Raw genomic sequence first — 13,538 nt, 5'->3', positions numbered from 1 at the left:
TAGTTATTTTTACAAAATTTGGCAGTGATTTAAATTTTTTATTTTTTTTTATTTTAAAGTCCAAAATGACAATGTTCCGAAGATTTCCGAAATGCGACACTTGGTGATAACATAGCTTATATGTTGCATTACATAATACAAAAGTCAATTTCTTAAGAAAGCTTAAGAATAACGAATAAAATAAAAATAAATGTTGAGCTCCATACAAAAAAAAAGGAAATTGTCAATAACTTATTAAATAATAACTTTATCAAGAAACGTTACATAACATAAAATATTCCTTTTTGGTAAATGAACACATTGGCATATTTATTTTTTCATAATTCGGCACTTGATTTTTGAGCGACGCTAAGTCTATGAAGCTCTAATATCAGCCCACCGTGCGGCCCTGACTGATTTGCAACTTGAAGTTGTCGCGCGCTGTAGGTAATTATCTCGGCCGGCATAGGCGAGTGACGGAGGCCTGACCTTAGCTAGTACTCGTACCTATATCCAGTCGCAACTTTTGTAATATTGATTATGTTTATATTTCGAATAATAAATAATTCTGTGTATATTTTTACATTTAAGCTAAAATAGATTTTAAAAAACATTAATAAAGCACATAATTGATTGTATTATCCAAATGTAACAAAATGTGATCTAGTTTGGTAACGCGTTGATGTCTTTTACACGGAATAATTTAGGACACCTAAATTCTGCTTTACAATAGCATTTTTTAATAAAAATGAACTAAGTTTTTTATTTACGGTGGCTTTTTCTAACTTTTACGGTGGCTTTTTCTGCATATTCAATAGAATAGACTGTAATTCTACTAACGTCATACCATTAAATCTGATTTCTATGTATAATATCTGGGCAATAATTAGAAGTATTTTCCCCAACAGCCAGACAGTTTTGACAGTTCCAACTCCTTGCCAGACAGTTTTTTTAAGGTAGCTCCCAAAGCCACCATGACCAAAACTTCATATTTCACCAACATTATATCCTATATTGGGAGAAAACGCTAAAAAACTTTCAGCTTTTATAAAATGACGTAGGTCTGGCGTTCACTAGCTCTTAGTCTATATCATAAGTGTTACCGTGTCCAAGTGCAATGCATTAAGACAAAAGGCACCTCTATTAGCCGCGATTTCGTCTGCACGCGTGTAAACACGACCGCTTGGACACAGCCTGCATACTGATCTCGAATCAAGGATATTATGATAGTGATGTGCAGTTGCATACGATTACGATGTCGCTACGATTCTTAATCGATTGGTGGTCGACATTGATTAACGTTTGGTGATAAATAAATAACCTTAAAGACTGAAAATTGAATTTAAAAGACTCAAATTCCTCAATGTAAGTAGTCTTTATAATTGATTGATGGTTGCGTATTAGCTTATCTCCAAATTAAGCAATGTTATCCATCTTATTTATTTACTTCAAATTGATTGTAGGCAATCAATTATCATGGTGGTGCGATAGCGGAAAATACCTTAAATATGGGATGAAATTTCTATATTGCCTAAAGAATCTACGAATTATTACGGTGGCCTATTTTAAGTCAGATCAGATTTACTATCAAAAAGTAAAAAAAAATTGACATATCATTATTTATTGGTAGAAGTGGTGGTATTAGAATGTTTGAAAGTCAATTCAGCAAACTTAAAATTAAGATATTTTTTTTCATTATAACTTTAAGATGAGTGTTACCAATTATTATTAAAAAAAGTTAGATAAAAAGTCACAACCAATCGATCAAAACGAAAATGTAAGTGAATCATCAAATGAATCGATTAACCTCTCGATTCAGACCTCCGTGCCCCATCACTACAATCACTTGCCGCATCGTGAGCATAGTAAACGAATTTCCCAAGCGTCACGCGTCACCTTGACACTTTGTTGACGTTTCGTCAGACAAGCAGTGACAGCACTCGTGGGATGGTGGTCGGAAGGTGTTAATGGGTCCACAAACTTCACACGATTTCCACACTTAAAAATGTAGGTGAAAAGTCGAGTTTACTGTCAAAAGTATACAATTTACTGCGCCTCCATTTTGTATCACCTTATTCAAATAAAGTTAATCACGATATCTTTACTTCAAAATCTTGACTGGCAGATAATCCTTATAACATTAAGGCTGAGTTGCACCACTTTATTTTAACCGTAACAATGACAATAACCGGTGCTTTTTGTATGGAGTTTGACAGATTTTTAACATTTGTCAAAGTTAAAGTTAGATGACGCAACTCAACCTAAGTTTGGCGTAATTATCAATTTATATGGCAAAAAAGAAAGAAAGAAATAAGTAAAATCTGTTTACACATTATCTCTACATTTATCGTAACAAAATAAGGTGGAAATATAAACATTGTGAAATACTTGACGATAAATTAACGGTTTAATCTTTCTGTATACATAAATCACCTGTACATCAACGATTATACCCTGGATCTTCTGAATGATTATTTCCACAAAATATAGATTTTTCCCAAGTGTAATTTTCCATTGCGTAAAACATATTATATTGATTTAGAATACATTTCTATTCACAGCACACGGACATTGTTACCTAAGTAAACACACAGACAAAGAAAATACAGGGTTATTTGTTGAAAGATTAAAATAACAAAGTAATGTAAACACATTAGAATAATTCACACTGAAAGCGCGAGTAAGAACAATGGACAATATTGTACGGACAGCACGTTAAGTTGGACACTGCTGGATCTTATTCCGTTGTTATAAGAGTTGTTTTTGCAACAAAAATGTATAGTCTGAAGTTTGTTGGTGTCCGTCCCACGGAACTAACAACCATGGTGACACTGACCCAGTGGTCAAACGCAGGCAAATCTAAACTTGGAGGTTCATACGTATTCTATGTCATTATTTCAACATTACATACAGGGTGACCCAAAATTAGTACGTCACTCTGACTTCGGAGGTAGACCTAAGAAGCTTCGAATAAGTATAATAAGTAATGACTAATCTTTTTTTTATCCACAAGCAACGAGGAAGCTCTTGTTGATTGATCATAAAGGTAGCAGGGAAGCGCTGGACGTAGGCCGCTACCAATCGTTCAACATGAAAAGCATTGGGGGAGGCCTATGTTCAGCACTGGACGTCCTATGGCTGAAATGGTGATGATGATGATGAAAACTGATCATACTTCGAAACTCATCAAACTTTTTCATGGACTTAAATATATTGGTTATATCTCAAAATTTATAAAACTTTTCTAGAGATTTAATAGACTTTTTCGATGCATCTTAAGCACGGCTACCTCCGGTCACTGTGTCTTTGTTAATTTTAGGATCTATCTGTATGTGTCGAAAAGCAGTATAAGTGAAAAAAGTTCAAATAAACTCAAAGGTAACTGACTGACTGACATAGTGATCTATCAACGCACAGCCCAAACCATGGGCTGACCCGATCCGTCCAGTTTGCAGCATGCCAAATTTCAGAATTTGGCATACAGGCAGATGTTATGACGTAGGCATCCGCTAAGAAAGGATTTTACTAAACTCCATCCCTAACCGTATCCCACTCCGTACGAAGTCACGGGCGGCCGCTAGTAACGAATAAGACAACAGAAATAATCTCAACGGAAAAGTTAGGAAATAACGCAATGAGCCATTCATAAAGCTTTTCGACATTACCATTTTAATATACCAAACTACTTACCAACGGAAAATTCAACCTAGGTGGTAGCACATCATGGTAAAGCACACTTTATATGACCTAAAAGGTGCTACTTTAACACTTCAATCAAATCATTTAATTTAAGACTAAACAACTCCATAATACTTATATTTAAGTAAAAGAAAAAGACTGTTTGTCTATACGACTGATCAGTTTGCAATGAGCCAACTATGTAGGTAAAGTACAATGGGTTACAATAGTATTAAGTTTTATAAATGATGCCTTTGTTGCACTAACCTGCTTCTAGATCATCTAGGAAAGTTATGATTTATGTTTTCTTTAGTTTCAGTATATTAAGAAATACTTGTCGGCTCTACTTTGCTTTTTAATTTGTTTTTAAGACTAATTTTATTTTTGCAAGTCTGCTTTTAAAAAGCACTTTTACACGTCCCAGTATTAACCTTACCACTGCTTCGGGACAATAAATGGGCCAGTGCTGAGAAGAAGCAGCGCTAGAATCTCAGTCAATATAATATACGTCATTGAATAAACCCATAAAAATATAGGAAACAATCTTCCAATACCAGAAACTTAACCTTCTTATGTTTACTTCATTCATTATTTTGAGTTCCCTCAAAAACCTTGACCTGGCTTTTACAAAATCATTACGTAACACACATTGGTATCTAAAGCTTAAATTTGACCTTTAATCCTCATAATACTAGGTCTAATTTCGGGTGCATCTCAAGGTCGGTGTTGCAAGGTCAAAATTCGAAGTGACCACTAGGTCATCGACTCGGACTAAACCGGGTGGAACCGGTTATGGAATGCATCTAAGATCGGACACGTGATCTCTTTCTTTTCTATTACAAAATAGTGAATAAAAAATACCGTTGCAAAGAAACCAAGGCAAGTAATTATAAAAATGTTGGACCATGTTATTTTTTTTACTTTTGTATTCTCCTCTAACAAGTATAGATTTACATAATATTTCCTGATGTATTCAGTTAATATTAATAAATGTATTAAGTTCATATTAATAGATATTTTTTTTGTACATTTTTATCCATCAGTAAGTTTTTGACACATTCTTCTAATTAGAAGCCATTCATCAAAGTAAAATAATTATTTTCGTTATGTTTCGTTTTTGTTATTTTCTGATAAAACTTATTTCGAAACACGGTCCTTAGTTTTGATCAGGGAGGGGAGGGGAGTTTGCAAAAAAACGCAAATACCCAATAGCGTCACAATAAAAAAAGTTTGGGAAGACCTACGCTATAGGTTACCGACATCAATCGACCAGTTAACCCTCAGTTTTGATGGAGCGGAAGAAATTTATACCGAAAAAGTCACCAGTTTTCCTCCATCCATCTACATGACGGTACGGAATACGGAAGTTTTTTCCCAAGAACCATTTACGTCTCACTTGAACTTTGACATGGTTGCTTATCGGAGGCGGCTTCCTTTACGTACACCTTTTTCATGGTCACCGTTGTATTCGTACATATGGGGTTTTCTATTGTAAATTGCCGAAGTAACTTTAAATTGCTAAGTTTAGCTACTCCATTTTTTGTTTTACGAGTATTGTTGTATTTGTATAGCCCTAAAGCAGATTATCTTTATAACATCTAAGCAAAAATTTAATGCCTCATGTGAGAATTGAACTCACTACCTTTCTTACCGCTTACCAGGCTTTACCCAATTTCTACGAAGCTCATCAGATTTTTTTTTTCTATTACTAAAATAACCGATTACTGCACGTAGTCTGTACCATTTCCATCTACTTATGGCCTTCCTCTTCCCCATTTAAAATTTGTAGCCGGAAACAGATGTACAGCCTATTAATGTTGCCAAACCCAAGATAATAGTTACAATCCGGTTTCCGGTTCGCAACACCGGACCCGGTAATCCGGCTACACAGAAATGGTTAAACAATAAGTTTAATTTATATTTACGAGTTATTGGAAATAATAAATAAAAATTAAATGGTCAGTCAAATGATAGCCTCACTTGTGTTGTCCACTAATCACGATTAGGTACACTAGAAAAAGAGAATTTAATAAAAAAGACTGTAACATACAACGTCAATACCATCATGGCAAGATCGTGGTTGAAGAAATGTTATTGACAATTTTGTCAAAGTCGACCGACGCGTCACAGGAAAAATCGTAAAAAACTTTGACACGTAATTGCATTATGACGAATTTACTTTTCATGTATGAAACACACAAAAGTGTGATGATGACCGACTTTTTGACCAATAGACAATAACCCCAGCAGGATAAACGAGGATAGGACTCTGTTAACATTAGAGAAAGTTTTTCCGAATTCTCGCTGAAGACATTATTGAAGGAGTTTACACAAAGTTGCGTCAGAAAAAAGACTTGTCGGCGTCAAAATCTATGATTCATTTGCCTGAAGATTAATAAAAAATAGCTTCAAAGTCCACAAGGTATGCTCATCGCTATGCAAAATCATCAAGATAACTCAACATTGCATGACTCATTTACTATTTGCAAGAATCAATACGCAAGCATGTAGACAAACGCTTGTCAACATGAACATTTCCTTCGTTTTAAAGTCGGTAACATGCCAAAAAAGGTCAGAAAAATTGTTATTTAATGTTAAACTTCCGTTCTGTCAGTGACGATGATCTGTTCGTCGTATGTCTTCAAGACAAAGGACATTAACATTACTATGAGGTCTCACAGTGCGCATGGATGCACAGGGTCCCAAAAACCTACACATTGTAACATAGACAATACTTGAGTGGCGGAGTGACACACACGAACCAAACACATAGCTCTATTCAACGTGTGTTCGACTTCGCTTAGCGTTGCTGCTTCACTTAAGCAAGCATCGTTTGTGAAATACGGGTGTTAGGAATCCTCCGTATACTGAAAATGACATAACCATTTGAAGCGATGTCTTGCTTGCCGTCAGATATTCATAATCATTTCAGTCATAGGACGTCCATTGCTGGACAAAGCCCCAAGGAATATCACAACCATCAGTCTTGCGCTGCCCCCATCTAGGTGGACTTTAACTGCGCACCTGGTGGCCGTGACGTCACATCGACGCTCTACGGACAGGGCGAACGCGGAGAGGTGTGCGGGTAAGTGGGAGGGGAACTCGCATTCCAGCGAGGTGCGTAGTTAGCTCTATGTGTATGACGTGTAAAAGTGCTTTTTTAAAGCCTACTTACAGAAATAAATGAGTTTTATGAGTTTTTATGAGTTTTTATAGGATTATACGTCATTCCATCGAGTGCAAGGACTGACCACATTGCGAAAAACGCAATCCGTGGTCGCCACTCGAGAACTATTCTGCCCTAACGGAATCATGTGTCCTGCCCAATGCCACTAAAGTTTACTTGCTTCTTGTCTAGTTGCCACTAAGGTATTAGATAATCCTACTAATATTATAGACGCGAAATTTTGTGTGGATGTCAGGATGTTTGTTACTCTTTCACGCAAAAACTACTAAACGGATTTTGATGAATCTTTACAGCATTATTGTTTATAACCCGGAATAACATATAGGCTACAATTTATGACGATCTGTGACTAACTTTTCACGCGGGTGAAGCCGCGGGCAAAAGCTAGTTAGCTATAATAATCGCCATTAGCTCCTAACATACCGTTTTAGCATTCGCAGCAATACCGCAAAGAAATGTGGCAACGTCCGTCGATTAAAAGGACCAGGCAAGTGAAAGGTGTCGGCTGATAGTCATAACGTTACATAACAGACGGGTCTTATGTGGGACGCGGTGGAAAACGGCTGTGCCGAATGATTAGACATTTTCGACATTCCAGCCAGTTTTGAGGAACTTATTTTAGTCCTAATTACTACAGGAGTTTGGTGCAGTCTAAATACGCTTTGGTCACTTGGTGAAACTTCTATGGCTGCTGTTACTTCAGTGGTTTGGATTTTATTTTACTAAATAAAATAACAGACGGGTCTTATGTGGGACGCGGTGGAAAACGGCTGTGCCGAATGATTAGACATTTTCGACATTCCAGCCAGTTTTGAGGAACCCATTTAGTTCTATTAGATTTTAAACTTTCGCGTCCCATTTCAACTAAAATAGAAAGACACGGGTCTAAACGTGATATTTATGATTGAGTTACATTATGTACTCACGGCTTGACATTTCGGCTGATATGCTGTAGCCGTGGTCACAAGCAGACTGGTTATTTTAGTCCTAATTACTACAGGAGCTTGGTGCAAATTAAGCAAGCTTTGGTCACTTGATGTTTCTTTCCTGATTTCTGTTACCTACACTGGTTGGGATTCTACTAGCGGTCAAGCAGTAGATCCTAGGTACACAAGAGTCACGTAATAGGAATAAGATATACAGTCAGCGTCAAATAGTTAATGACACCCAAAGTGACCAAAAAGTTGATAGCACAACCTTATTTCAATTGTCACAAAAACGTGTTGCGAACTTTTTGGCTACTTACTTACTTTGGGCGTACCTAGGTAAAGAAGCATAATACAAAATTATTAAGTATAGTTCCAAAATACTGAACTGTCCTATCCATGACATTAACAGAGGGGCGCCACCGTCAATACCGGATCGTTGGTTCCGATTTTTGCCATGTTGGAAACCATATAGTTGAACGATGGTAGCGCCCCCCTGTCATTGAGTTTGGTGGGACAGTTCAGCGTGGGTCATCTATAAAAGCTTCGTCCAGCTTCGTCAACTCATATGCAAGGCTTAAGTCTTGCCAACATGTCCTTACACTGTTTATTTCTGATGATAATCATCTTTAACGCGTCACAAGCTAATGAATAAAGTCAATTAGCGACGACAACGGCGTCATTAATTTTAATGACATTGAACGCATAGCAAAAACTACTGAGCTATCCCTAAAAACAGGTCGCAAGTGAAATTGGCAGCATTTCCTGCTACTAGAAATACATATGCATATGGCATTTATACTCGTTGAATCTACAGTGAATTCTGAATACAGTGTACAGACAACGGTACATCAAGCCGTACACTGTGTCATTATGTAGTTGTATTAGGATTATTCAATTTAATTCAAAAGAGAAAGAATACATGGTCTATCAGACTGACAGAAACATAATTTTCATGAACTGTGAATGCGTTAACATGCACAGCATAGGTTTATTATTTTCAGTCAATTCAATGCGAATGAATGAACTGATAAAAATTATACAAAGCAAACAGTAGATCCAGTGGTCGCTCGCTGGTTTGATAGAGCCACTTCAGACACTTGTGACAGCCAAAGAAGAAGAAGAATACGTGTACCTAACCTAATATACGCTGATTGTAGGTATCTCCTCCCCAATTGTTTTGCTAGAATGATATGAAATAAATAGACTCAAGTCAGCCTGCAAGTGCTGTTAACGGTCGTCTGCCAATCAGGCAGGCCGTCGACACGCTGCGCTTACGCACACAACAAACAACGAACGAAATGCAATTCTTTACTAGTCCACAGATCCGTTTCGTTCTGTATGTGGAGCGTATATGCCGTCCGCTCGTTCACGTGCAGTCGTTGATTAGTAAGAACTAGTAATAACGTGGTTAATCGAGGAAACTCGCCGTTTTCGTAATGTATGCTTTCGGCTGTGTTACTGAACCGAATCACTTCCATTTCAGCTGGATTGCAACAGGCCAGATTTTGCGCCCGTTTGGACTGAATAGCTGCGTTTTTACAGCTGAAACTGACATCTATGCGATCGTTTTCCTTTTCAGGGATATTTATTGTTCAATTTAGATCAAGATTTGGCACTTATGAACTTCAAAATAAGGGACTTACAGCTGAAACTGACAATACTGACATCTATGCGATCGTTTTCTTTTTCAGGGATATTTTTTGTTCAATTTATATTAAGATTTGGCACTTACGAACATTCTGCGTGACGTTGTCTGCCCATATTTCACACACGCATCACAAGATTCTTAGATCCTATCCAAAATTCAGCCAATGAGCGTTTGACAGATAGAACCAAAACTTCAAAAGTATACCTAAGTAACTCATAGAGTTGGATAACTGATAATCATGATGCACCTAGGTAAAACAGGTTCATATGAATAGATAGATACGAAAACACCTATTAATTCTGACAATCAATTCTCGTGCTCAATACGGCAAGATTTAATCCAGCAACCGTATCTGCCATTGGAATTCTCCAGTGTCACAAATCTACCAACTACCGCCTAGTTATGTAAACCTAACAAGTGAAATGAAATAAGTAACTGACGTAAATAAAGGTAATACAATTAGACATTGAAAATGAAATAAAGTGGAACATTAGTTATTAATAATATGTCACTAAATACTCATTTGTTTCTTGATTAATTAACGTAAATACTTGACTAGTGAATAGTGAGTTTATGAGCCCCAATATGAACATAACGGGAAAAAGTAACGCTTCTTTCTTGCGAGCAACAATTTTTTTTTATGCTTCAAAATTCCAGGGACATTCCCATCTTTTCTCGATTGGTTTCTCATGAATGGAAGAAAATGGGAATTTTCGTTTTATCTTCAGACGAAAATAGCATTTTCTCCCCATTTTGGTAGAAATTTGTCGAAGGAAGTTGTAATATTTATTAGAACTTATTGCCCCATCCGGCAATACTGTCTTCAAAGGACCAACTGAAAGGTCTTGATTTCTGATCAACGATTATAAAACTGTCAGGTTTCGCGATAACATACTCTTACAATGGATAATTAATAGCACGAATTATATTAGATAATGTCATTAAATTAAATTACCGATTTCATTATCGGATGGTCATTAAGCGTAGTGGTTATTATTGTTATTATCGAGCAACGCAGGGTCGTGTTCCGGCGATGCAACACCTAACAATGGAATAGCTAATGAGGCAAATGAGGTATGGGTAATAGCCAATTACTGGTCCAGTTGACAAGGTGACTTTATTGTCATAATCACGTGTCGCATTGTATGCGATGCGACAAGCGTTCGATTACTTCGATTATTCTATTACATTGCCTATGTTCGTTCATAATTAACAATTAGGACGTCCAATGCTGAACATAGGCCGTTCTGCCTACCCCATGAGTTCCACATTGCTGAGTTGGTAGCGGCCTTCATCCAGCGCCTATCTGCTACCTCCATGAGCTTGTTGTGGGTGGACGTCCTACTCTGCGTTTTCCGGTACGTCACACGCCTCCACTCCAGAACATTGCTACCCCATCTGCCGTCAGTTCTGCGTACTATGTGCCCTGCTCATTGCTACTTCAGCTTCGTTCGTTTCGTCCACTGCTAGACAAAGGCCTCCTCTAAGGATTTCCAGGACGGTTTTGCGCTACCCATCCAGGAGCTACCTGTAATCTTTACTAGATCGTCCGTCCACCGAATGGCTTGCCCACACTACGTCATTGTATTCATGCTACTCCTATGAAGTCTCTCAGATACTGGACAGTGTGGGGAGTGTAGGCTGTAGGCCGTATGCTCCATTTGCCTCTGACAAATTAAACGATCTGATGATAATGATGATGGTGCAGATAATGCAATGATATATAGTTTTGTTAGTCAACAACTTTAATTACCACCGCTCAAAGTGTAGGTACGTCAGGTATCCTCTCAAGGTCATATTTGATGGTTATGGTTATGACCCATAAACTGTTTTATAGGACTGGCATCGAGTACCTATCAAGACATATTTCCGCGTATTAAATTAATGACATGAATCGCAACCAATAATTTATCAGAATTAGACTGGGTTGCACCATCTTCTTTTAACTCGTCAAACGTGTGTCAAACAACTCCAAACAAAAAACATAACCTTTTTCTGGCGCAGTCGGGTAACAACACCGACTATGGTTAGAGTTATGGTTAAAAGTAAGGTGGTGCAACTCGGCTTTAATTTGTTGTCTATATTGTGGCTTGCTTTTTGTGTAAAAAAACTTTTCTATTTCATTTTGTGATACGGGCTTGCCTAGTATGTGCTTCAACATTGAACTAATACCTTTTTGGTGCCTTACATTTTAAGTTTAGAATACTTTTCTTTTTTGTTTTATCACCAAAAAGTTTTTCTTTTAAAACCTTTAAGATTGCCAGTGCCAGTGTTAGCGTGTGTCGTCGTTCTCAACTTCATGACCTCTTATTTGTTTACATTTAGCTTCGAAGAGGCCCATTACGTCACTTCCAAAGTCGGTTGGTCAACGGTACTGTCGGATAAATGTAAATATACTGGTTTCTATTATAGGGTCATGTCCCTCGATTCTAAGTTTTCACCTGCTGGTCGTTTAAATACTTAAGTACCTATTTTATTTATAGACTTTTCTAAGTAATTTCAGCTTTGTGAGACTGCATTTATCAAAGATTGTTCATTTATTTACTTAGGATGACTTATGAGACTCTTATATCTGAGAATTAGGATTTGTTCTTAATAATTATCTGCTGCAATTCTCTCAAAACAAACTAATTAACTGTAGTTTTTTGTTCAAAAACAAATGTTAAAGTTTCCCGAAAGCAGAATCAGTAGTTGCCTTTGCGTGAGTTTTCTTTTTTAGTGAAATATGTGGGTACTTTTAAATGTAAAACACCCACCCAAACCCGGAACTGAATGGGTAATGTGTACACTATAAAGTACCTATAGAGAAGCGTCATCTTCGCACAGGTTGCGCCGGCACGCCCGAGCCACTTTCTCCTCACCTTGATTTCTTACCGTACGTTAACTCGCCGACAATTTGACAATACACCGTCAAACTTTTACTTTTTCATTTACGAACGAAACGCCCTACGTCATTACAATCGATACATTACATAAAAATTAGGAGAAAACACTTGCATAACTTAACAAACTTATAATATTAAATCAAATAAAAACTCACCAGCGATTTCAATAAATCCAATACGCAAATACCAAAAAGTTTTTAATGTCACTCAATTAACAACACACTGTTTATTATTTATAAAAAAAAGAATATGTCACTGTCACAACGGGTGTATTCGCGCCAAAACACTCAAATTCGAGTTTGGAATCCCGAATACGATGGAGTGCGTTTCGCCACGTTCGTCGCGGTTGGTGGCTACGCCGGCTGTGGCGATTCCTTGTTTACGAGAAGCCCGAGCCTCGAGTTGATCAACCGATCATTGGAAAATGCTGTGCACCGCTTGCATTTCCGCATGCACGCGCGGCCGTTCCAAAATGGCCGCGTTATAGCTAGTGTAATACTACATGCTGCAATATACTAATGGTTGTTTGTCCGTTTTCGCAATAGGTAAATAAGCTGCGTCCAGTGAGGCTGTTAGGTTTAGTTAGTGTCAACATAATTATTAGTTATTACTGCGCCATCGAGAGCGTCCTATAGTCTTCGCGATTTCGCATACAGGTTTACAGTGCAAATTAAAAACGAAATATTTATTTTCATGAAAAATAATAACAGGTTAATGTCGTTAACCCATTTTTTCAACTAATAAACTTTTTTTCAAGCCCGGTTTTTTACCGATTTTGGTACATCGCATTTTAAATCAATAGAAAAGATGATAATTGTAAGTCAATTAAGGCTGACCACTCACTTATTCAATTTTTTCCGTTTGGAATTTTCCGTTCAAATTCCGAACGGTTTCTTCCGACGATTGGGCAAATAGAAGACGGACCATAAAATAATAATCTTTACGCAACGAAATGTTGTTTTAATATACAGAACCCAAAGATGACTGTAGAGTCAAATGTTTACGCAACATCAAAATGATTTTTATACAGAACTAGGATGTTATGATGGATATCCGTAACCGTAAAATAAAAAAATATCCGTAACCGGAACTACATACATATCCATAACATCCCTAATACAGACAGAACCCTATACATGTAAAGTAAACACGTGTTTAGCTTCGCAGGAGCATAATGTGTAATTAACACTGTATGACGTCTCTATACCAACCTCCAGTTCGTCATTGAGAAT

General features: G+C 37.2%; 1 protein-coding gene across 1 annotated transcript in view; it reads right to left on the bottom strand.

Moving 5' to 3' along the window:
• Positions 1 to 12,658, bottom strand: part of LOC135083939 (ABC transporter G family member 23) — a 134,493-nt gene extending 121,835 nt beyond the window's left edge. The window contains exon 1 of the mRNA XM_063978704.1: positions 12,462 to 12,658. The gene's annotated coding sequence lies outside the window, so the exon portion shown is untranslated. The remainder of the gene's footprint in view (positions 1 to 12,461) is intronic.
• Between the last annotated feature and the right edge of the window lie 880 nt (positions 12,659 to 13,538).

Source organism: Ostrinia nubilalis, chromosome 24 (genome assembly GCF_963855985.1).
Source record: "Ostrinia nubilalis chromosome 24, ilOstNubi1.1, whole genome shotgun sequence".
NCBI classification, from domain to species: Eukaryota; Metazoa; Arthropoda; class Insecta; order Lepidoptera; family Crambidae; genus Ostrinia; species Ostrinia nubilalis.
This window is presented reverse-complemented; position numbering and strand designations above follow the sequence as displayed.